This window comes from Hyla sarda, chromosome 6, assembly GCF_029499605.1.
Source record: "Hyla sarda isolate aHylSar1 chromosome 6, aHylSar1.hap1, whole genome shotgun sequence".
NCBI lineage: Eukaryota > Metazoa > Chordata > Amphibia > Anura > Hylidae > Hyla > Hyla sarda.
In genome coordinates, this window is record NC_079194.1 from 153,001,023 (window position 1) to 153,027,199 (window position 26,177).

Below are 26,177 nucleotides of genomic sequence, written 5' to 3' on the forward strand. Positions count from 1 at the left end.
TACTGGAAGGATTAAGATTTTTTTTAATAGAAGTAGTTTACAAATCTGTTTAACTTTCTTGCACCAGTTGATTTGAAAACAATTTTTTTCCTCCGGAGTTCCCCTTTAACAATGCCTACTAATATGAGTCACAGGGGTAGAGTGGAGCTGCAGATGATGTTTGATGATATTGATCTGTTTCCATTGTGCAAAGATTAACAACATTGTTAAACAATAAGGATTCCCCACTCCACAGCAGAATAGTAGTGGGCTATAGGTTGTCTATGAAAGTAAAATGAACAGGAAACCCTCTCGGTGTCTCTACAATGACTCAGACTATCGCTCGATCTACGACTATCACTTGATCAACCTCTCCATGTTTTCAGACGTAAGTGAAATATAGGAATTCCCTTTAAGTTCACACTGAGTAATTGGAGAGGAATCCTCACGTAAAAATTCCGGTGCAAAATGTAAGTTTTTTTATTCGCATGAAAATTGCGTGGAATTGACGCGGAATTCCACGTGGAAAATGTAGGAGGAAGCAGTTTTTTTTGTTTTTTTGCTGCATTACAACCACCAATTAGAATTTCCCTTTTTAATTATTTTTTCCGTGCTGAATTTTCGTGCAAATATGTGTGAAATCGGTGTCGGGTGGAATTTTTTTTTCTATTGACTTCAATGGGATTCTGCTCGCGGATTCCGCTTGAAGAATGAACATACTCTTTCTTCAAGCGGAGAGGAATTCCGCCACGGAATTCCGCGAGCGGACTTTGCGCAGTGTAAACTGAAAAGTGCAAAATACATTATAGTCTATGGCCAGATGAGATGCTCAATTTTTTTCAGTGGAAAATTCACGAGGAATTACTACTCTGTGTGAACCCTAAGGCATCTAAAAAAAATTCTGCTCCTGAGATTCTAAGACTAACATCCTGAGATTATTTATTTCATTTCCACTGTTCCAGGTATAGAGTATCGGGGGGGCACGAAAGGACTTGTAGTTCCACAATAGATAGAGAACCCCGTAGTGCAGTGTTTGTCAACCAGGGTGCCTCCAGCTGTTGCTAAACTACAACTGCCATTATGCTCGGTGATGGGAGTTGTAGTTTAGCAACAGCTGGGGGCACCCTGGTTGAGATACACTGCACTTCGAGGTTCTCCATCTATTGTGGAACTACAAGTCCTTTCAACGGCTTAGCAACAGCTGTCCGGGCATGTTGGGAGTTGTAGTTTTGCAACAGCTGGAGGCACCCTGGTTAGGAAACACTGCCATAGTGGCATTAACCTGGTGTGAACTGTGCACTGACTGTCTAAAATTCTGGCTAGACTTGTCTTGTCTTAGTAAAGTTCATTATTTTCAGCATACATCTTTTTTTATAGTGTAATCATTTTTCCCTGCATGTCCAATGATGACTGGTGGTGACTCAGTTTAACTGGAAGAAGATGCCCCATAGGGTAAAATAACAACACAGAGCTGGATAGTACCATCACACTGATGCCCCCGGGGGTGATGATTATCCAGGGAAACAGCTTCAAAGTGGAAATATATGCTGTGTTCCTTTCTATAAGGTAAAATAGAGCCTGTTGCGTCTCCGTAGGGTAATGCCAGTCTGGTAATAGTAGGAATGAATCACATTCCAGCATAATAAACCCAGTGTTACCTGCTATAATGTTAGAGAGCTAGAGCTGCCGCGCTCATGGCAAATACTCACATACTCTGTGTTTTATCACAGCAAGAGCCTAAAACAATTCCAGCTCTTTCCATAAAGCAGCTTGATGGGCTTGAGGGGAGGGGGTGAAAATGGCAAAAATAATTATGGTCGGATCTACGTCTCTTTTTGAGCTCGCTATGTGCAAAAAACGGCTAGAGGAGGGGGCTGGGGTTAAAAAAAAAAATATATATATATATATATATATATATATATATATATATATATATATATAAATATAAAGTAAAAAAAAATTCCCAACAAAAATAAATGAATATATCAGTCTTTTCCAACCAGTGTGCCTTCAGCTGTTGCAAAATTACAACTCCCAGCATGCCCGGACAGCCTTCGGCTGTCCGGGCATACTGGGAATTGTAGTTTTGCAACAGCTGGAGACACACTGGTTGGGAATGACTTGAATATATGATAAAAACTCCACAGAATTTTAGCATCAAACAAGGTTGCTGGTTGCTGCACAGGTTGCTGGTTGTGGTGAGTTTTGTAGGAGCATAAAAATGCATTGGGACTGATGGAAACTTTAATATGACTTACCTGGGGTTTGTTGTGCATGTAGGGTGTAGATACATTAGAGCTGAGGATGTGTTGGGTTCTCAGCTGCTGCCTGCTCCCCTAGTTCTCCCTCTCTGTCCTCATGCTCCAAGCTGACAGTTATAAGAGGGCTTTACACCAGCTGATGGTTCCTCTCTCCTCCTCAGCAGCCTATAGCAGCACAGAGTCCTCATCCCCTCCCTTCAGCATTCTCAATCAGGGGGTCACTCCTGAGATGGCAGGGGATTAATCTGTAAGACCAGAGAGCACATAATGTGTGTGGGGGTATGTTCCATATAACATGCACTGTATAACATAAAGGATTGTAACAGGATGTGGTGCTGGCAGCACAATACTGACTTCTATTGTTTAGGTAGGGTATGACCTGTCACTCAAGGGCTTTAGGATCACTTAGCCCAGTGTTTCCCAGCCAGGGTGCTTCCAACCGTTGCGAAACTACAACTCCCAGCATGCCCGGACAGCCAACGGCTGTCTGCGCATGCTGGGAGTTGTAGTTTTGCAACAGCTGGAGGCACCCTGGTTGGGAAACAATGAGTTAGCCTCCGCTGTAGTGGATGGGTGATTGACAGATCTGCTCTCCTAGAAGATTCTGTAGCTGTTCATAGACCTTAGTGATCTTATTCCTCCTACCTGAGAGCCCCACCTGGTGTACAGTCCCTATATTCGTCTATAATGAATGGATGATTAACAGATCTGGCCTCCTAAGATCTTTGGAAGCAGCTGAGGTACCTAGTGATCTCCTTCCAGTTGACATTCCACCCGGTATTACATGTAAGGCTGCGTTCACACGGCCGTCTAGACCTGTCCCGTTCTTCTCCAGTCAAAAAAAAAAAACGGACTTAAAAAAAAAAGGACAATAATGGAGGCAAATGGATGTTATCCATTTGAATGTGTTATTGTTCAGTTAATAAACCCCCCCCCCCCAAATTTTTTTTTGTTCTGGGCATGCTCAGAAATAAAAACGGATCAAAAAACAGATTGAAGAAATGGATGCAAACGGATGACATTAAAGGCTCATCCGTTTTCCATAGACTTCAATGTTAAATTTGCTTTATCTGTTTTTTCGTCTATTTCTTTGACGGGAGAAAAAATACCGCATGCACCGTCTTTTCTCCCGTAAAAAGAAAAAAGACGGAAATGAGTGCAGACGGGTGCAAACGGATGTGAAATGATTGTAAAAAAAAATCCCAATGGGGTCAATGCGATTATTTTACAACCTTTTGTAATCCGTTTACAAGCAGCAACAACGGAACCTAAACGGGGGGGGGGGGGGGGGGGGACAGACGGTCGTGTGAACGCACCCGAAATTCTAGTTGAGCTCCTGGTCCTGTACAGACTTGTTTAACGCTTCGCTGTCCCTGGTACTGAACTTTCCCTAGGTCCCCTGTGCTGAGCTTTTCTTTTTGTATACTTGAGATCAATAATTCTATTTCCAGAGCACGCTATCTTATGCAAATGCGACGGAGTTAACCCTTTCCACACCATAAATAATTCTGGTTCCAAAAGGTTTAACTTGGAATAAAAGTCTCATTTATGTGTTTTGCTCTTTGGTAATAAATTTATATATATTTTTTTTCCCCAGCTGTATTCAGAAGCTAGGGGGTGCTAGAAAAAGATAAGAACAGTATCAAACAAGTCTACAATAACTATGCAAATATGCTTCTGGGAAAATGACAACCACAATGGCGACATTATAGCTCCCACAGTGGTTGTCACTCAGCTTTCTCAGACCATTGACTGTATAGTTACATCAACCTACACTCATATGTTGCTCCATAACTAGGCAGATTTGCCATTCCAGAGTGGCATGTAGGAGCAGAAATGGTGGCCATGCACATTCATCAACCATAACATTATATTTGTATACGTCCCTCTTTGACCATGTAAATAAGTCTGATCTATTGAGGGATGATCTCCACAATACCCTTGTAGGTGTCTTATGGTATTAGGCACCAAGCCATTACCGACAGTTCTGCACATCACGAAGCTGGGCTCTAGGGTTCAGACCTATTTTTGGGTAATTGGGTATTTGGAAGCAACGTCAACACCTTAAACGCTCTTGTCATGGTTCTTAAACCATACGTAAAACATTTTTTGCAGTGTGGCAGGAAGCATTATTCTGCTGCAAGAGGCCACTGCCACTATGGAATACCACTGCCATAAAGGGTATACCTGCTTTTTATGTATGTAGTTGATACATGTCAAAGAACATTGCCCAGACCATCACACTGTTGGCTTGCCTTCTTCCCATAGAACATTCTGGTGCCATCTCATTCCCAGGCAAGCAACACATGCACACATGATGTAAAAAATGTGATTCATCAGACCAGGCCACCTTCTTCCACTATTCCATGGTCCGCATTTGATGCTCATGTGCCTACTGTGGACCTTTTCCGTGGACAGGGGGTCTACATGGAACCTTTCTATGTCTAATCTGCCCCATACACAGCAAGCTCCAAAGCGCTGTAAATATATCCTGAAGCATTTCTATTATAGCCAGCTTTAACCCCTTCATGACCCAGCTAATTTTTTTTTCTGGCTCACGTTTCTTTCCTCCTTACCTTCTTACCCATAACTTTTTAATTTTTGCGACTGACAGAGTAGTACTAGGGCTGATATACTGCATGGCGAGTTGTACTTTCCACTTACAGACTTTTTTTTAAATCATACAATGTATTACAAAGCCAGAAAAAAAATGATATGTAGGGCAAAATGTAAAAAAATATGGAATTGCACAATTTTGTAGGGCAATAATTTTTACAAGTTTAAAATATGGTAAATCTGACATTCTATCTTTATTCTATTGGTCAGTACGATTCCAAGAATACCAAACTTAAATCATTTTTGTTTCGTTTTATGGCTAAAAAAAAATTTAGGCTTGAGAAATAAAAGAAAACTTTGTTCATTACCATGTTTTCTCCCCTATAACTTTTTTTATTTTTCAACCTACGGAGCTGTTCTATTATTTTTTATTTTTTTTTGCACCATGAGTTGTAGTTTTTAATAGTACCACTTTTGTATAGTTCTGGCTTTTTGATCACTTTTTATGATTTTTTTTTTATATATAATGTAATCAAAAATCTGCAATTTTGGTGTTTGGAACTTTTTTGCCTTTACGCCGTTCATCGTGCAGGATCAGAAACATAAAAATGTAATCGTTCGGACAATTACGCTCGTGTCTATACCAAATATGTGTATTTTATTTTGTTTGTACAGTGTTTTATTTTTTTTTTTTTATTAACATTTTTAAAAACATTTTTTTTTACTATTTTTATACACACTTTATGGCCTCCCCAGGGGCCTATGATAAGCCATCATGAGATGGCTTACATAGATCAATGTAATGCAATTGCATTACATTGATCCATGAAATCTATGCTCGATTGCTAAGGACTGCCAAAGGGAGCCCTAAGCAATCACAGAGCCAGTGAAGATTCCGAGGACATGGTAAGGCCTCGGGCTTCTCTAGCAACCCATAGCCCCCCCACCCCCTAGCCTTCACCTAATAAATTAGGTGCTCAACAGTGTTTCTTCCTTGGACCACTTTTGGAAGGTACTGACCAATGAATATAGGGACCACCACACCACATGAAATGCTGTTTTGAAGATGCTCTGATCTAGTCGTGAAGCAACTGCAATTTGTCCTTTGCCAAAGCTGCTCATTTTGTTACTCTTGTCCATTTTTGTGCTTCAAACACATCAGCTCCAAGACCAGACACCTCGCTTGTTGAACAGAAGACTACTCAATGGGGGATATTTATCAAAGGATTTAGACTGTTTTTTCCTGTCTAAATTTGTCGCACAGAAAGTCGCAGTCTAAATATGTGCAACTTTTCTGCGACTTTTGCTTTTGAGGATTTTTAGAACATGATGCATTCTAGTCCATTTTAGACAGAAAAATGCATTGGTGCTGAATTTATCAAAAGTGACTTTTCAGCAACAAGTCGCTTCAGCTGAAAGTACGCTGAAATGTCAGACCATGTTGGAGCAGGTTTAAATGGGCACTGTCACCAACTTTATTTTTTGATATGTTGTAGTACTTATGTACTACAACATATCTCTAATATACTTTTATTATTTTTTTTTCATTAAAAAGATTTCATTTACATTTAAAAACCGGCTACTGAAAAAGGACTGATTTTAGAGTGGCAATCAGTCCTTTTTCAGTTAGGCTGCACTCGCTCCCTGCCTGTCAATCAGACAGGCGGGAGCGAGAGCATTGGCTCCCCGGCCACTGACTGGGAGGCCACTCCTCTCCCGCACATCGCCGCCGCCGCCTTGTTACCGCCGCTGTCCCTGCACGCCCACTGCCGGACTCTGCAGTGACTGCAGTGTAATGAGGGAACGGGGTATGCTGGGCGGGGAAGGGGAGAGGAGGGAACGGGCTAGTGCCGTAACGGGGGGGGGGAACGGGCTAGCAAAAAAAAAAAATAGGATGGTGGGAGCTACCCTTTAAATATAGACTAAAGCATAGATCCCGAAGTCCGTGCGCAGAATTTATCAAGAGCCGTGCGACTTTTGATAAATTAGGCGCACAATAGACCAACCTAACCCTCTGTAGTTTGGTCTATATTGATGCGTGACAACTTTGATAAATATCCCCCAATAACTTTGAATATTTTAATATATAACTTTTTAATATAACTTTGACAGTACTGTATATAACCTTCCAAGTCTGTACAGTATATTCTTTGAGCCATCATGACATTTTTTTTCAAAGGTGTGACCCCTAGTGGTCACACCTATGTAATACATTGAAACACTGCCCCAGAGGTCACATGTTTTGCTATACAGATGTTTATTTGCTTTGTGTGTATTGGAACTAAACCAAAAAAGGGAGGAAAAAAAGCTAATTGGACATAATGTCACACCAAACTCCAAAAATGGGCTGAACAAAATTATTGACACCCTTAACTTAATATTTGGTGCACACCCTTTGGAAAAAATAACTGAAATCAGTCACTTCCTATAACCATTAATAAGCTTCTTACACCTCTCAGCCGGAATGTTGGACCACTCTTCCTTTGCAAAAGTCTCTCTTATTGGAAGGGCGCCTTTTCCCAACAGCAATTTTAAGATCCCTCCACAGGTGTTCAATGGGATTTAGATCTGGACTCATTGCTGGCCACTTCAGAACTTTCCAGCACTTTGTTGCCATCCATTTCTGGGTGCTTTTTGACTTATGTTTGGGGGCAATGTACTGCTGGAAGACCCAAGATCTTGGACAAAACCCAGCTTTCTGACACTGGGCTGTACAGTGCGACCCAAAATCCATGATGCCTTGTACACATTCAAGACACCCAGTGCCAGAGGCAGCAAAACAACCCCAAAACATCATTGAACCTTCACCATATTTCACTGTAGGTACTGTGTTCTTTTCTTTGTAGGCCTCATTCTGTTTTCGGTAAACAGTAGAATGATGTACTTTACAAAAAAGTTTTTATCTTGGTTTCATCTGTCCACAAGACATTTCCCCAGAAGGAGTTTGGCTTACTCAAGTTCATTTTGGCAAAATTTGTCTCTATGTCAGCAGTGGGTCCTCCTGCGGCTCCTGCCATAGCGTTTCATTTAATTTAAATGTCGACGTATAGTCCGCGCTGACACTGATTCTCCTTGAGTCTGCAGGACAGCTTAAATATCTTTTGAACTTGTTTGGGGCTGCTTATCCACCATCCGGACTATCCTGTGTTGACACCTTTCATCAATTTTTTTCTTCCGTCCATGGGAGATTAGCTACAGTGCCATGGGTTGCAAACTTCTTCATAATGTTGCGCACTGTGGACAAAGGCAAATCTAGATCTCTGGAGATGGACTTGTAACCTTGAGATTGTTGATATTTTCCCACAATTTTGGTTGTCAAGTCCTCAGACAGTTCTCTTCTCCTCTTTCTGTTGTCCATGTTTAGTGTGTCACACACAGACACACAATGCAAATACTTAGTGAACTTCTCTCCTTTTTATCTGCTTTCAGGTGTGATTTTTATGTTGCCCACACCTGTTACTTGCCCCAGGTGAGTTTAAAGGAGCATCACATGCTTAAAACAATCTTATTTTTCCACAATTTTGAAAGGGTGCCAATAATTTTGTCCAGCCCATTTTTGGAGTTTGGTGTGACATTATGTCCAATAATAAGAAAGATTTCAGGGGTGCAAACATTTACAACTATGATTGTATAATACATTGGAACTCTGCCCCTAGTGGTAACATTTTTGTTATAAATATTAACAATTGCCCTAGTGGTTACACCTATTTATTAAATTGGAGCACTACTCCCAGATAACACATTTTTAATATACTCTTCTGTCTTCTTTTTTCCTTGAAGTTTCTTTCCTCCTAAGTGCTGTCATTTTGACTGAGTTATTTGTAGTGGCCCAGTACATGAGGTGTTACCCCATACCCTTGCTGCCCTGTCAGGCAGCCTCCCTTAAGTGTCCCCTGGGCCCCCCCTTGCATCTGTCCCCCATGTAAATATGTGTCACGATTCGGCTTGCTGATAGTGGATCCTCTGTGTCAGCGAGGGATTGGCGTGGACCGTGCTGGTGGACCGTTTCAAAGAAGCTACTGGTATTCACCAGAGCCCGCCGCAAAGCGGGATGGTCTTGCTGCGGCGGTAGCAACCAGGTCGTATCCACTGGCAACGGCACAACCTCGCTGACTGCTGAGAAGGCGTGGGACAGAAGCACTAGGCAGAGACAAGGTCAGACGTAGCTGAAGGTCGGGGCAGGCGGCAAGGTTCGTAGTCAATATGGAAATAGCAGGAGGTCAGGAACACAGTATGGGTAACACAGTAATAGCTTTCTCAAGGCACAAGGCAACAAGATCCGGCGAGGGAATGCAGGGGAAGAGAGGTTATATGAGCATGGAACAGGTGCAAGCTAATCAGGGTGATTGGACCAGGCACCATCGTTGGTGCTCTGGCTCTTTAAATCTCAGAGAGCTGGCGCGCGCGCGCCCTAGAGAGCGGAGCCGCGCGCGCCAGAGCATGACAGACGGGGACCGGGACAGGTAAGTGACTTGGGATGCGATTCGCGGGCGGGCACGTCCCGCTATGCGAATCGCATCCCCGCCGGCAATGTCAGTGCAGCGCTCCCGGTCAGCGGGTCTGACCGGGGCGCTGCAGGGAGAGAAACGCCGCGAGCGCTTCAGGGAGGAGCAGGGACCCGGAGCGCTCGGCGTAACAGTACCCCCCCCCTTAGGTCTCCCCCTCTTTTTGTCGGAATGTCGCTCCACACAGGACGAGGACATCGGGAGCAACTGTAGAATCTCCCTCCGGGGGACAGCGAAGTCCTGGGTATGCCCATGCACGGCAGACAGTCCAGAAGGAGTGGGAATGGGGAGGGGGGGCAGAGGGTGAGGCTTGGCACGGGGCAGAGTGTCACCAGGACGGGGGCTATGAGGAGGCACGTCACAGTCCTGATAAGCCTTGGGGAGATCAGGCACAGGATGAGACACAGAGGCTCGACAGGCGGGGCTGGGAGCAGAAGTGAGGCATTTCTTGAGGCAAGCAGGACCCCAATTCTTGATCTCCCCGGTGGTCCAATCAAGGGTGGGAGAATGATGCTGGAGCCATGGCAGACCGAGAAGGACTTCAGATGTGCAGCCGGGCAAAACCAAAAATTCTATCTTCTCGAGATGTGGTCCAATGTTCATAAGCAGGGGCACTGTGCGATAACGCACAGTGCAGTGCAACTTGACTCCGTTGACTGAAGAAATGTGGAGCGGCTTGATAAGACGGGTCGCCGGGATGCAGTACCTATCAAGCAAAGAGGCCAGAATAAAATTTCCAGAAGAACCAGAGTCCAAGATGGCCACGGCAGAGAAGGAGGAGTTGGCAGAAGGAGAAATCCGTACGGGCACAGTGAGACATGGAGAAGCAGACTCCGTACCCAGAGACGCCAGGCCCACATGAGCAGGTTGCGTGCGTGCATTTTCCAGACGTGGAGGACGAATAGGGCAATCCACCAAGAAATGTTCGGTACTAGCGCAGTACAGACATAGATTTTTATCCCTACGGCGAGACCTCTCTTCAAGAGTCAGGCGAGACCGATCTACTTGCATAGGCTCCTCGGCGGGAGGCACAGGGGTAGATTGCAAGGGATACCGTGAGAGAGGTGCCCAGGGATTAAGGTCTTTTTCCTGGCGGAGTTCCTGGTGTCTTTCCGAAAAACGCATGTCAATGCGGGTGGCCAAATGGATAAGTTCATGCAGGTTGGCAGGAATCTCTCGTGCGGCCAGCACATCTTTGATGTTACTGGATAGGCCTTTTTTAAAGGTCGCGCAGAGAGCCTCGTTGTTCCAAGATAATTCGGAAGCGAGAGTACGAAATCGGATGGCGTACTCGCCTACTGAAGAATTACCCTGGACCAGGTTCAGCAGGGCAGTCTCGGCAGAAGAAGCTCGGGCTGGTTCCTCGAAGACACTGCGAACCTCAGAGAAGAAGGAGTGTACAGTGGCGGTGACAGGGTCATCGCAGTCCCAGAGCGGTGTGGCCCAAGACAAAGCCTTCCCAGACAGAAGACTGACCACGAAAGCCACCTTCGACCGTTCTGTAGGAAATTGGTCCGACAACATCTCCAAATGTAGGGAACATTGTGACAGAAAACCACTGCAGAGTCTAGAGTCCCCATCAAATTTGTCCAGCAGGGACAAGCGGAGGTTAGGAGCGGCCACTCGCTGAGGAGGAGGTGCAGGAGATGGTGGCTGCGGTTGCAGCTGCTGTAGCTGCGACTGAAGTTGCTGTACCATGGTGGACACTTGCGACAGCTGGTGACTTAGATGGGCGATCTGTCGGGATTGTTGGGCGACCACCGTGGTGAGGTCAGCGACAACTGGCAGGGGGACCTCAGCGGGATCCATGGCCGGATCTACTGTCACGATTCGGCTAGCTGATAGTGGATCCTCTGTGTCAGCGAGGGATTGGCGTGGACCGTGCTGGTGGACCGGTTCAAAGAAGCTACTGGTATTCACCAGATCCCGCCGCAAAGCGGGATGGTCTTGCTGCGGCAGTAGCAACCAGGTCGTATCCACTGGCAACGGCACAACCTCGCTGACTGCTGAGAAGGCGTGGGACAGAAGGACTAGGCAGAGACAAGGTCAGACGTAGCAGAAGGTCGGGGCAGGCGGCAAGGTTCGTAGTCAATATGGAAATAGCAGGAGGTCAGGAACACAGTATGGGTAACACAGTAATAGCTTTCTCAAGGCACAAGGCAACAAGATCCGGCGAGGGAGTGCAGGGGAAGTGAGGTTATATGAGCATGGAACAGGTGCAAGCTAATCAGGGTGATTGGACCAGGCACCATCATTGGTGCACTGGCCCTTTAAATTTCAGAGAGCTGGCGCGCGCGCGCCCTAGAGAGCGGAGCCGCGCGCGCCAGAGCATGACAGCCGGCGACCGGGACAGGTAAGTGACTTGGGATGCGATTCACGGGCGGGCGCGTCCCGCTATGCGAATCGCATCCCTGCCGGCAATGTCAGTGCAGCGCTCCCGGTCAGCGGGTCTGACCGGGGTGCTGCAGGGAGAGAAACGCCGCGAGCGCTTCGGGGAGGAGCAGGGACCCGGAGCGCTCAGCGTAACAATATGTTTATTATGTATTATACTGTGTATTGTGTGAAGTAAGCGTTGTCACTTTAAGACGGTTTGCCATGTGAGTTGTCATGTGATTGTTACCCAGGAGGTATCAGTGACCAGGTGACTTAACCCCTTAAGCACCCAGCCCATTTTCACCTTAAGGACCTGGCCATTTTTTGCACATCTGACCACTGTCATTTTAAGCATTAATAACTCTTAGATGCTTTTACTTTTTATTCTGATTCCGAGATAGTTTTTTCATGACATATTCTACTTTATGATAGTGGTAACATTTCATCGATACTTGCATCATTTCTTGGTGAAAAATTCCAAAATTTTAGGAAAAATTTTAAAATTTTCCATTTTTTTTACATTGAAACTCTCTGCTTATAAAGAAAATGGGCATCCCAAATAAATTATATATTGATTCACATATAATATATGTCTACTTTATGACTGCATCATAAAATTGACATGTTTTTACTTTTGGAAGACATCAGAGGGCTTCAAAGTTCAGCAGTAATTTTCCAGTTTTTCACTAAATTTCAGGGACCAGTTCAGTTTTGAAGTGGATTTGAGGGGCCTTCATATTAGAAATACCCCATAAATGACCACATTATAAAAACTGCACCCCTCAAAGTATTCAAAATGACATCCAGTAAGTGTGTTAACCCTTTAGGTGTTTCACAGGAATAGCAGCAAAGTGAAGGAGAAAATTCAAAATCTTACTTTTTTACACTCGCATGTTCTGGTCATGTAGACCAGTATTTGAATTTTTACAAGGGGTAAAAGGAGAGAAATCACCCTAAAATGTGTAACCCAATTTCTCTCGAGTAAGGAAATACCTCATATGTGTATGTCAAGTGCTCTGTGGGTGCACTAGAGGGCTCAGAAGGGAAGGAGCAACAATGGGATTTTGGAGAGTGAGTTTTTTTTTTATAGTTTTTGAGGGGCATGTCACATTTAGGATGGTGCCAGATCAGCAAAAAAAAAAAAAACACATGGCATACTATTTTGAAAGCTACACCCCACAGGGAATGTAACAATGGGTCCAGTGAGCCTTAACACCCCACAGGTGTTTGACGACTTTTGGTTAAAATTGGATGTGTAAATGATTTTTTTTTTTCAGTAAAATGCTGGTTTTCCCTCAAATTTTACATTTTACATGGGGAAATAGGAGAAAATGCCCCCCAAAATGTGTAACCCCATCTCTTCTGAGTATGGAAATACCCCATGTGTGGACATCAAATGCTCTGCGGGCACACTACAATGCTCAGAAGAGAAGGAGTCACATTTGGCTTTTGGAAAGCAAATTTAGCTGAAATGGTTTTAGGGGGGCATGTCGCATTTAGGAAGCTCCTGTGGTGCCAGAACAGCAAAAAATAACCCACATGGCATACTATTTTGGAAGCTACCCCCCACAGGGAATGTAACAAGGGGTCCAGTGAGCCTTAACACCCCACAGGTGTTTGACGACTTTTCGTTAAAGTTGGATGTGTAAATTATTTTTTTTTCCCCTAAAATGCTGGTTTTCCCCCAAATTTTACATTTTACAAGGGGTAATAGGAGAAAATGTCCCCCAAAATTTGTAACCCCATCTCTTCTGAGTATGGAAATACCCCATGTATGGACGTCAAGGGCTCTGCGGGCGCACTACAATGCTCAGAAGAGAAGGAGTCACATTTGGCTTTTGGAAAGCCAATTTTGCTGATATGGTTTTAGGGGGGCATGTCAGATTTAGGAGGCCCCTATGGTGCCAGAACAGAAAAAAAAAACACATGTCATACTATTTTGGAAACTACACCCCTCAAGGAACTTAACAAGGTGTACAGGGAGCCTTAACACCCCACAAGTGTTTGACGACTTTTCGTTAAAGTCGAATGTGTAAATGAGAAAAAAAGGTTTTCACTAGAATGCAGTTTTTCCCCCCAAATTTTACATTTTTACGAGGGGTAATAGGGGAAAATGCCCCCCAAAATTTGTAACCCGATTTCTTCTGAGTATGGAAATACACCATGTGTGGACGTCAAGTGCTCTGCTTGCTCACTACAATGCTCAGAAGAGAAGGAGCGCCATTGAGCTTTAGGAGAGAGAATTTGGTTGGAATAGAAGTCGGGGGCCTTGTGCGTTTACAAAGCCCCCCGTGGTGCCAGAACAGTGGACCTCCCCCCCACATGTGACCCCATTTTGGAAACTACACACCTTACAGAATTTAATAAGGGGTGCAAAGAGCATTTACACCCCACTGGCGTTTGACAGGTCTTTGGAACAGTGGGCTGAGCAAATAAAAAATAAAATTTTTCATTTTCATGGATGACTCTTCCAAAAATCTGTCAGACACCTGTGGGGCATAAATGCTCACTGTATCCCTTGTTACATTACGTGAGGGGTGTAGTTTCCAAATGGGGTCACATGTGGGTATTTATTTTATTGCGTTTATGTCAGAACTGCTGTAAAATCAGCCACCCCTGTGCAAATCACCAATTTAGACCTCAAATGTACATAGTGTGCTCTCACTCCTGAGCCTTGTTGTGCATCCGCAGAGCATTTTACACCTGCATATGGGGTATTTCCGTACTAAGGAGAAATTGCGTTACAAATTTTGGTGGTATTTTTTACCTTTTACCTCTTGTGAAAATAAAAAGTATGGGGCAACACCAGCATGTTAGTGTAAAAAAATTTTTTTTACACTAACAGGCTGGTGAAGACCCCAACTTTTCTTTTTCATAAGGGGTAAAAGGAGAAAAAGACTCACAAAATTCGTCAGACAATTTCTCCCAAGTACAGAAATGCCCCATATGTGGCCCTAAACTGTTTCCTTGAAATACCACAGGGCTCCAAAATGAGAAAGTGCCATGCGCATTTGAGGACTAAATTAGGGATTGCATAGGAGTGGACATAGGGGTATTCTACACCAGTGATTCCCAAACAGGGTGCCTCCAGCTCTTGCTAAACTCCCAGCATGCATGGACAGTCAGTGGCTGTCCGGAAATGCTGGGAGTTCTTGTTTTGCAACAGCTGGAGGCTCCTTTTTTAAAACACTGCCGTACGATATGTTTTTCATTTTTATTGGTGGGGGACAGTGTAAGGGGGTGTATATGTAGTGTTTTACCCTTTATTCTGTGTTAGTGTAGTGTAGTGTTCTTAGGGTACATTCACACGGGTGGGCGTTTACGGTGAGTTTCCCGCTAGGAGTTTGTGCTGCGGCGGAAAATTTGCTGCAGCTCAAACTTGAAGCAGGAAACTCACTGTAAACCCGCCCGTGTGAATGTACCCTGTACATTAACATGGGGAGGAGCAAACCTCCAGCTGTTTCAAAACTACAAATCCCGACACTGGCAGACCATGCATGCTGGGAGTTGCAGCAGCTGGAGGCATACTGGTTGGAAACCTTCAGTTAGGTTCTGTTACCAGTGTGCCTCCAGCTGTTGCAAAACTACAACTCCCAGAATGTACTGATTGCCAAAGGGCATGCTGGGAGATGTAGTTATACAACAGCTGAAGGTACGAAACTACAACTCCCAGCATGAGGAGGCAGCCGTTTCCTGTTCGTGCATGCTGGGAGTTGTAGTTTTGCTAAATTTAGAGGGCCATGGTTTAGAAACCACCGCACAGTGTTCTCAAAACTGTGGCCCTCTAGATGTTGCAAAACTACAACTCCCAGCATGCCCAGACAGCCAACTGCTGTGTAGGCATGCTGGGAGTTGTAGTTTTGCAAGATCTAGATGGCCACAGTTTAGAGATCACTGCACAGTGATCACCAAACTGTAGCCTTCCAGCTGTTGCAAAACTACAAATCCCAGCATGCCCAAACAGCTGTCTGGGCATGCTGAGAGTTTTAGTTTTGCAACAACTGGAGGGCTACAGTTTAGAGACCACTGTATAGTGGTCTCTAAACTGTAGCCCTCCAGATGTTGCTAGGCAACTCACCAGCTTCCGTAGTCTACAGCAGGGAGCCAGCCGCACGTCATCATCGCTCGCTGCCGCCGCCGCTCGACGCCTCCGCTGCCGCCAATGGTAAGTAGACAGGACAGGTCCCCCGTTCTTCCCGAACTACTGCGGGTGGGCAGAACGGGGGAACCAAACTTTAACCCCCCGCCCCCGATCTGCTATTGGTCGGTCGCTTCTGACCGACCAATAGCAGGGATAGGAGGGGTGGCACCCGTGCCACCTCACTCTTATCTCTTCAGGGGGATCGTGGGTGTCTTGGACACTATCAATCCCCTTATTTTCCAGGTCACTGGAGACCTGTATGACCCGGAATCGCCGCCGATCGCAGGTTTGACCCCCCTGGGCATTTGCACGGGATGCTTGCTGATAGATATCAGCAGTGATCCCGGTCCAGTCCCCACCCGGCGCACGACGGGGACCGAAATTCCCACGGGCGTACTGGTACGCCCTGGGTCCTTAAGTACCAGGGAGCCAGGTTCTACCAAGAATAGTACACATGAATGAATAAAAAAAAAAATAGTGGGTGTGAAACTTAGTACTCAAGGGCTTCATATATGAACTCCTAATGAATTAGATCGAAACTAGAAAAATTGAGTCATTTCAAATAAATATAAATATTTATTTTATTCATTACATTAAAAACAATAAATGGGGGAAGTTAACACAGGAGGGAAATGGGACAAACAAATGGCATCACTGCTGCCAGCACATGGAAACATCATGGGGAAATACAAAAGAGAAAAAAGGTAGACAGTGCATACTAGTACAAAAAAAAAGACATAAGTCTTAAAGTGCATAAAATATAGTACCAACCTCAAAAATAATAGAAAAAGTGCAAGAAGGCAGCAGGAGTGACGCCAGTGGCACCCTCTCAATGCAGTTTACTATTTAAATACATTTGGCCCAATCAGAAAGCAGAACACATAATTAAGGCAAATATTATGCACCTGTACAAGCCGGAACAAGAGCCTATCTCCATTGCGGCGGATAGCGCACGAACCTCCAAACGCCATGCGTACTTCCGGGTACCACATCAGCTGACTCCGCTACATGACAAGTCATATGGCTGGCAGTGTAAGATGCAAACCCGGAAGACCGCGGCGCCGGGAGTCGGCACATGCACACGGAGATGGCAGCGGCAATGATAAATAAAGTTACATTAAAAAATTCAGCCTCAGAGGATATAAATAAGCAGGTAAAGTGCAACCACAAGCTATTATGATACAATTATAAAAATAGAATACACGATGCAGGGGATGTATGGTAATAAATCAGTGCCATAGTGCATAGCAGCATAATGAAGGCAACCAAAATTGGAAAGCCATATATATGAAAGAAATACCAAAGTGCATAAATAAATAGCAATTATTGTATTTTGTATTAATTCTTGTCACCTTTTTTATGCTGCTATTTATTTAGCTTTCCCCATTTATTGTTTTTAATGTAATCAGTAAAATAAGTATTTTTATTTATTTGAAATTACTAAATTTTTCTAGTTTCGATACCTTTTTTCTGATTAAATGTTTAATTAATCAGTTCTGGTCTTTGATCTCTAAAAATAGGAGCTCATTTTTCTGAAGGAAGCTCTGGTGAAACACGTTTATGAAAGGGTTAATTTGGTGACTTGCTGGGACTAGTAGTGGATACCCAGAGGTATTGTAGCTTTAACACTTGCACCATCACACTCTCTCTAGCGTCTTGGCTGGACCGATAGGGTGTGATCGTAACAGAAGATCCTTAAATAGAGGGAAACTATGATAATTTGCCTCAGGAAATTGTGCCTATAAATAAAAGATGCACCAAGCTACTGGAGGCCCCATTTTCCAGGCACACAGGTTCATAGAGCAACAAATTCAATATTTAAGCTTTGCCACTTCTTCCATTGGGCTGAGAAATTGCAGGAAAAAAAACAATATAAATAATAAAACTTCATGCAGTTCCTTATGCGTCATGGCCTGAAGGGACGGAGAGGGGAAGACATGATAGAATAATAAGAAGCTCCCTTAGCATTGCTTCAGGTGGTAACATTATGGAATATGAGCAGGGGTGGCTTCCATATATGTGGCCTACGGGCAGTGATCTTCATTTACCAAATGTCAGAAATATAAGAATGTATTGGAATATTCTGGTTGTGAAAGTGAACACAACAGTAGGTGAGGCTAGTACAGGCAGAGCTGCAGGTGACAATGGCAGTGTCATAATGTGAGGGCAGTCATAGAGGGAAGGTGTCAAACACTGATATTTAAAGGAAAACTGTCACTTGTTTTCTCCCGCACTATCCACAGGTACTGGTGGATAGTGCGGGAGACACTGATTAAAATGAGTCCTACCTTGCCCGGATCTGCTCCGTCATTCTCCCGCAATTGTAGTTTTATTATCTGTTGAAATCTTCCTGTAACTGGCACGGGAGGGGCTTTGGTGCTTAACTGGCACTGACGTCAGCGCCGCTTATGAATATTCATCCCCCCAGTTAGGAGCGGCAAAGAGAGGGGGAAACTGGAGGGAGGGGGGATGAATATTCATAAGGGGCACTGACGTCAGTACCAGTTATGCGCCGAAGCTCCGCCCGTGCCAGTTACAGGAAGATTTCAACAGATAATAAAACTACAATTGCGGGAGAACGTCAGCGCAGATCCGCACAAGGTAGGGCTCATTTTAATCAGCGTCTCCCGCACTATCCATCAGTACCTGTGGATAGTGAGGCAGAAAACAAGTGACAGTTTTCCTTTAACTCTGTTCACAACTAAATCTGCCACACAAATGGTACCACTGGCAGCTGATGGGCACCACTGACTTATGATTGGGTTTGTTGGGTTCTATTATTTTGACTGGAAGAATAGTGCTGCATGTAGATCTGCTCTCCAATCAAACCGAGATTATGTGAGAGAGGTAAGAGGGATGGTGCCAATATACAGTAGACATAGTCAGAGCCCAAAATAGTAAAAGGAGCAGGATCCACTGTAGCACAGAGTACTGGAAAAGATGAGTGTGCTGATCTGTGGGGGACAGTAACCGATCCACTCATGTGATGATGTTAGTAAGGATAGGGCTGCATGTGAGGCAGTGTCATGAATAATGAGGGGTATATAGACAAGTGGGAGGTCACAGATTAAGGATTACAATAAACAGCAAGGATAAATTCACAATGTTATTTACTTTGGGAAAAACTAGGCCAGACATATGCAACCACTACAGACTACAGAGACCACAGCAGAGAATTTTACTGGAGGATTCTGCTGATATTGGGAGGTCAAGGCCGAATGTGCCAGCCACAGTTTGAAGTGAGAAATGTAGATATGGCATGCGGGGGTGCAATGTAGGGCAGATGTTGTAACCCTGGGGGCAGATGTTATTAATCCCTTAAGGACGCAGGGTTTTTCAGTTTTTGCATTTTCATTTTTTCCTCATCACCTTCTAAAAATCACAATTTTGCACATAAATAAAATTCCATATGATGGCTTATTTTTTGCACCACCAATTTTACTTTGCAGTGACATTAGTCATTTAGTCATTTTACCAAAATTTCCACAGCGAAATGGAAAAAAAATAAATTGTGCCACAAAATTGAAGAAAAAATTTCATTTTGTAAATTTTGGGGGCTTCCGTTTCTACGCAGTGCATTTTTGGTAAAAATCACACCTTAACTTTATTCTGTAGGTCCATACGGTTAAAATGATACCCTACTTATAGAGGTTGGATATTGTCATACTTCGGAAAAAAATCATAACTACATGCAGGAAAATTTATATGTAAAAAATTCTCATCTTCTAACCCCTATAACTTTTTTATTTTTCCGCATATGGGCCGGTATGAGGACCGATTTTTTACACCGTGTTCTGATCAGTTTTTATCGGTACCATTTTTGTATTGGTCGGACTTTTTGATCGCTTTTTATTCATTTTTTTATGAGATAAAAAGTGACCAAAAATACGCTATTTTGGACTTTGGAATTTTTTTGCGCGTAATTCAAACTTTTATTTGGGAAGAGGTTACATGACCTTTGTTAACTTTTTTTTCACAGTTTTTTTTGCAGTGCTATAGCTCCCATAGGGGGCTATAAAACTGCACACACTGATCTCTTACCCTGATCCCTGCAAAGCCATAGCTTTGCATGGATCAGTGAGATAGGGACTCGATTGCTCAAGCCTGTAGCTCAGGCTTGGAGCAATCAAACGCCATTCGGACGTGATGGAGCAAGGTAAGGGGGTCTCCGCTCGCGTCCTAGCTGATCGGGACATCTCAATTTTATTGCTATAGTCCCGATCAGCCCGACTGAGCTGCCAAGAAGCGTTTACTTTCATTTTTAGATGTGGCGATCAACCTCTAAAGGGTTAATAATGCGCGGCACAACAATCGGTGCCGCACGCTATTAGCCCAGGATCCCGGGTATTGTTAGCAGCCGGGACGGACCCGGTGTGATGCGGGGTCACAGTGTGACCCCGTTTTAAACACCGGGACCGGGCGAGGGGCATACAGGTACGCCCTTCGTCCTGAAGGAGTTAGCCCCTTCTTGTCATGACGCCAGGGCGTGGTTTAGCCTTAACCACCCGAAGGTTATACCGCTGGTCCTGTGCTAGGCAGAGGGGCAATGAAGACACCGACGCCAAGTTACGGACAACGGTAGCTTTACTGAGGGTAGACAGGTGATACAGTCTATGTAGTACAGCCAATATCCTAAGAAGGTGACCAGTGACACAGGGGGACCTCACAGGCTTGCTGGAGCTTGCACTTTAGTGCAGGCCACGGTGACTATGTAGAAGACTTGACTCGGCTGACTTGACGATTGACATGAAGATGACTTTGAACTTACTTGAGCTAACATTGTCGCTGCAGACTTTAGGCTTGAGGCCTCCAATGCTGTGGACACACACACTGAGACGGCTGCACAGAACCTCAGCAGGAGCAAGAATGCTGGAAGAGAGAGATTGTAACTACATCCCTGGTTTTATAGGGGTGTCTAGCAAAGAGCCCATAGGTCACTGAAGGGGTCACCTGGTCACTAGTGCCTCCTGGGTAACAAGCACATGGTCACAGTAAGTAAAGAAACATTACACTTTTAACATATAACATATGTACATAGGGGATAACACTGCAGGGAGCCCTGGGGACATAAAGGGACTCTGCCTGAAAGGGCAGGAGAAGGGTACTAGGAAACACCATCCGGCACTGGGCTACCTCATAGGGAAAGTGGAACTTCAGAGATAACTTCAGAGTATTTCAAGAGGTGAGTGTGCTGTGAGGAGAGGAAGAAAGAAACATATGGGGGATTACAGTCGAGTAGAAGGAGCTGGGTCACAGAGTAGTGATCTGAGCCTGCTATTAAAGGGGTACTCCGGCGCTAAGACATCTAATCCCGTATCCAAAGGATAAGGGATGAAAGGCCTGATCGCGGGGTTCCCGCCGCTGGGGACCCCCGTGATCTTTCACGCAGCACCCTATTACAGCTGTCATGCCCCCTCCCATAGGCTTGCATTGAGGGGGGGGGGGTGACATCACACGGGGGGTGGAGCCATGACTTAACAATACTCCGGCCCCGTGATCGGCAGTCATCAGACCCGGAGCGAACATGCTCCGCGGGCTGATGGTAACGGCGTGCTGCGTGAAAGATCAAGGGGGTCCCAAGCAGCAGGACCCCCGCGATCAGGCTTCTTATCCCCTATCCTTTGGATAGGGGATAAGATGTCTTAGCGCCAGAGTACTCCTTTAAGCTTGAATAGAAGCAAGTTTTGGGCACTGTACAGTGAAGTGCTCACCGTATACTGTATATTGTCAGGGGTTATATAGACACACACATGCAGTTTTTTGTGGCAGAATCAAAGCCGGAGGTAGATGCAGAACAAATTAAAAATATAAAGTAAGATTTTATACTTCTACATGCTTGATCTACTTTTGGCTTTGGCTCAGAGAACTGCATGAACAACTAACTATAAGCGTGATTCTAGCTTTATAGTAGTAATTGTTAACCGGCAGCATGGATCTAATGTAAACTGTGCATGGATCTACTCTAGTCAAATGTAAATACAGCAAGAAGCAGAAGATATGTCTGGCACTGGGAAAAGCAGCAGTAAAACAATTCAAAGCCATTTGAAATCCACTTCAGCATTTCTGTAGTTGCGGGATGACTAAGAATGCTGTTGGCATTCGAAATGCAAAAGCAAACATGAAAAACATGACTGATTCTAAAGAGGATTTTATATGGCCTTTGAATAAAGTTGGAAGGCTAGTTTTGTCGAGTGCAAACCGGATCTTCTATTTTTTATTGTACAGTCATCTACATTTTTTATTGTACAGTTGTCTCAGGTCTTATTTCTCATAACTTCTGCTTTCAGTGAAGATAATGGAAGGAGAAAATGAAGTTTCCTGTTCAGTCCATCAGTGGAGCTGACAGCTCAATATTTTGAGGAAAAGTCTTAGATCTAAAGGTCAACTTCCCACTGGAATACAGAGAATGACAGCTATCCTAGGCCATTTGTATGATTCACAACGAGGGTCCCACTGTCTGGGGTCTAGTTACCCTCCTGTCTAAAGAGATTCTCATATAGATGTAACTGATGTACATGAGGCTCTCCTAAGCTGGATGTTGCCTTTATAAGAACTATGTAAACACTTGTCTTATCCCATGGGACGACGTTCTGTGGTCTATAAGATTGTTATTATCTCCTCTGTCCTTCATCACTGTGTTTAACAAAGTTATCAATGTCAGTGTGTGTCATTGAGTGTCGTCTTGGCAATATCGTGATAATAGAAACATATGGACTCATTTAAGCAATTGTCTTAATTGCTGACCAGTTAAGTGAACAGAGTGGGGATAATGCAGGCATTGCTTGCTCTGATAAAGGTACTGCTATTAAATAAAGGTGTCAGTAGAAACTGTCATTAAAAGGGTAATATAGGCACCATGTGCAATTCCTTATCTGGAAAAAGTATGGCACTGGTTAGCTCTTTGTAATCACAGTTTGACTTTATGGGATCACTGTCATAGTTTGGTGCCTGTTACATTATGCGCTCCAGCCGCACATGCTGGCCGTGAGCGCATGGCGCCGATACCTGCTGCTGCCGGCGGGGCTGGGATTCGCATTTCAAGGATGCGCCCGCATGCGAATCCCAGCCCGTCACTCACCTGGTGCTTTTCCTGTCCCCCTGCCTCTGCCTCTCTGCTCCGACCATTTAAAGGGCCAGTGCACCCCTTATTGAAGTAACACCTGTAGCTCATTGATAAATTCCTCCACCTCCCACACTTCCCTGCCAGATCTTTGTTGCCCTAGAGCCTTAGAGAAAGCATTCCTGTTACGCCGAGCGCTCCGGGTCCCCGCTCCTCCCCGGAGCGCTCGCCACATCCTCGCTACTGCAGCGCCCCGGTCAGATCCACTGACCGGGTGCGCTGCGATACCGCCTCCAGCCGGGATGCGATTCGCGATGCGGGTGGCGCCCGCTCACGATGCGCACCCCGGCTCCCGTACCTGACTCGCTCTCCGTCGGTCCTGTCCCGGCGCGCGCGGCCTCGCTCCCTAGGGCGCGCGCGCGCCGGGTCTCTGCGATTTAAAGGGCCACTGCGCCACTGATTGGCGCAGTTGTTCTAATTAGTGTGTTCACCTGTGCACTCCCTATGTATACCTCACTTCCCCTGCACTCCCTCGCCGGATCTTGTTGCCATTGTGCCAGTGAAAGCGTTTCCTAGTGTGTTCCTAGCCTGTGTTCCAGACCTCCTGCCGTTGCCCCTGACTACGATCCTTGCTGCCTGCCCCGACCTTCTGCTACGTCCGACCTTGCTCTTGTCTACTCCCTTGTACCGCGCCTATCTTCAGCAGTCAGAGAGGTTGAGCCGTTGCTAGTGGATACGACCTGGTTACTACCGCCGCTGCAAGACCATCCCGCTTTGCGGCGGGCTCTGGTGAATACCAGTAGTAACTTAGAACCGGTCCACTAGCACGGTCCACGCCAATCCCTCTCTGGCACAGAGGATCCACCTCCTGCCAGCCGAATCGTGACAGTAGATCCGGCCATGGATCCCGCTGAAGTTCCACTGCCAGTTGTCGCCGACCTCACCACGGTGGTCGCCCAGCAGTCGCAACAGATAGCGCAACAAGGCCATCAGCTGTCTCAACTGACCGTGATGCTACAGCAGCTACTACCACAGCTCCAGCAATCATCTCCTCCGCCAGCTCCTGCACCTCCTCCGCAGCGAGTGGCCGCTTCCGGCCTACGACTATCCTTGCCGGATAAATTTGATGGGGACTCTAAGTTTTGCCGTGGCTTTCTTTCGCAATGTTCCCTGCACTTGGAGATGATGTCGGACCAGTTTCCTACTGAAAGGTCTAAGGTGGCTTTCGTAGTCAGCCTTCTGTCTGGGAAAGCTCTGTCTTGGGCCACACCGCTCTGGGACCGCAATGACCCCGTCACTGCCTCTGTACACTCCTTCTTCTCGGAAATTCGAAGTGTCTTTGAGGAACCTGCCCGAGCCTCTTCTGCTGAGACTGCCCTGCTGAACCTGGTCCAGGGTAATTCTTCCGTTGGCGAGTACGCCATCCAATTCCGTACTCTTGCTTCCGAATTATCCTGGAATAATGAGGCCCTCTGCGCGACCTTTAAAAAAGGCCTATCCAGCAACATTAAAGATGTTCTGGCCGCACGAGAAATTCCTGCTAACCTGCATGAACTCATTCATCTAGCCACTCGCACTTACATGCGTTTTTCCGAAAGGCGTCAGGAGCTCCGCCAGGATATGGACTTTGTTCGCACGAGGCGTTTTTTCTCCCCGGCTCCTCTCTCCTCAGGTCCTCTGCAATCCGTTCCTGTGCCTCCCGCCGTGGAGGCTATGCAAGTTGACCGGTCTCGCTTGACACCTCAAGAGAGGACACGACGCCGCATGGAGAATCTTTGCCTGTACTGTGCCGGTACCGAACACTTCCTGAAGGATTGTCCTATCCGTCCTCCCCGCCTGGAAAGACGTACGCTGACTCCGCACAAAGGTGAGACAGTTCTTGATGTCAACTCTGCTTCTCCACGCCTTACTGTGCCTGTGCGGATATCTGCCTCTACCTTCTCCTTCTCCACTAAGGCCTTCTTGGATTCCGGATCTGCAGGAAATTTTATTTTGGCCTCTCTCATCAACAGGTTCAACATCCCAGTGACCAGTCTCGCCAGACCCCTCTACATCAATTGTGTTAACAATGAAAGATTGGACTGTGCCGTGCGTTACCGCACGGAGCCCCTCCTAATGTGCATCGGACCTCATCACGAAAAAATTGAGTTTTTGGTCCTCTCCAATTGCACTTCCGAAATTCTCCTTGGACTACCGTGGCTTCAACGCCATTCCCCAACCCTTGATTGGTCCACAGGAGAGATCAAGAGCTGGGGTACTTCTTGTTTCAAGGACTGTCTTAAACCGGTTTCCAGAACTCCCTGCCGTGACCCTGTGGGTCCCCCTGTAACCGGTCTCCCTAAGGCTTATATGGACTATGCAGACGTATTTTGCAAAAAACAAGCTGAGACTTTACCTCCTCACAGGCCTTATGACTGTCCTATTGACCTCCTCCCGGGCACTACTCCACCCCGGGGCAGAATTTATCCTCTGTCCGCCCCAGAGACTCTTGCTATGTCTGAATACATCCAGGAAAATTTAAAAAAGGGGTTTATCCGCAAATCCTCCTCTCCTACCGGAGCTGGATTTTTCTTTGTGTCCAAAAAAGATGGCTCCCTACGTCCTTGCATTGATTACCGCGGACTTAATAAAATCACGGTAAAGAACCGCTACCCCCTACCTCTTATCTCAGAACTCTTTGATCGTCTTCAAGGTGCCCACATCTTTACCAAACTGGACTTAAGAGGTGCTTATAATCTCATCCGCATCAGGGAGGGGGACGAATGGAAAACTGCATTTAACACCAGAGATGGACACTTTGAGTATCTAGTCATGCCCTTTGGCCTGTGCAACGCCCCTGCCGTCTTCCAAGACTTTGTTAATGAAATTTTTCGTGATCTCTTATATTCCTGTGTTGTTGTGTATCTGGACGATATTCTGATTTTTTCTGCCAACTTAGAAAAACATCGCCAGCATGTCCGCATGGTTCTTCAGAGACTTCGAGACAATCAACTTTATGCCAAAATGGAGAAATGTCTGTTTGAATGTCAATCTCTTCCTTTCCTAGGATACTTGGTCTCTGGCCAGGGACTACAAATGGACCCAGATAAACTCTCTGCCGTCTTAGATTGGCCACGCCCCTCCGGACTCCGTGCTATCCAACGTTTTTTGGGGTTCGCCAATTATTACAGACAATTTATTCCACATTTTTCCACTATTGTGGCTCCTATCGTGGCTTTAACCAAGAAGAATGCCAATCCTAAGTCCTGGTCTCCTCAAGTGGAAGACGCATTTAAACGGCTCAAGTCTGCCTTTTCTTCTGC

The 26,177-nt window shown here is 45.5% G+C and overlaps 1 protein-coding gene and 1 long non-coding RNA gene across 2 annotated transcripts in view; one reads left to right on the plus strand and one right to left on the minus strand.

Annotated features, from left to right (window-relative positions):
• The window catches only part of LOC130276344 (thyrotropin-releasing hormone receptor-like), a 105,802-nt gene extending 103,426 nt beyond the window's left edge, over window positions 1–2,376 (minus strand). The window contains exon 1 of the mRNA XM_056525577.1: window positions 2,238–2,376. The gene's annotated coding sequence lies outside the window, so the exon portion shown is untranslated. The remainder of the gene's footprint in view (window positions 1–2,237) is intronic.
• A 6-nt stretch (window positions 2,377–2,382) lies between these two features.
• LOC130276345 (uncharacterized) overlaps window positions 2,383–26,177 on the plus strand; it is an 80,900-nt gene continuing 57,105 nt past the window's right edge. Inside the window, exon 1 of the long non-coding RNA XR_008845093.1 lies at window positions 2,383–2,519. This is a non-coding gene — a long non-coding RNA (uncharacterized LOC130276345). The remainder of the gene's footprint in view (window positions 2,520–26,177) is intronic.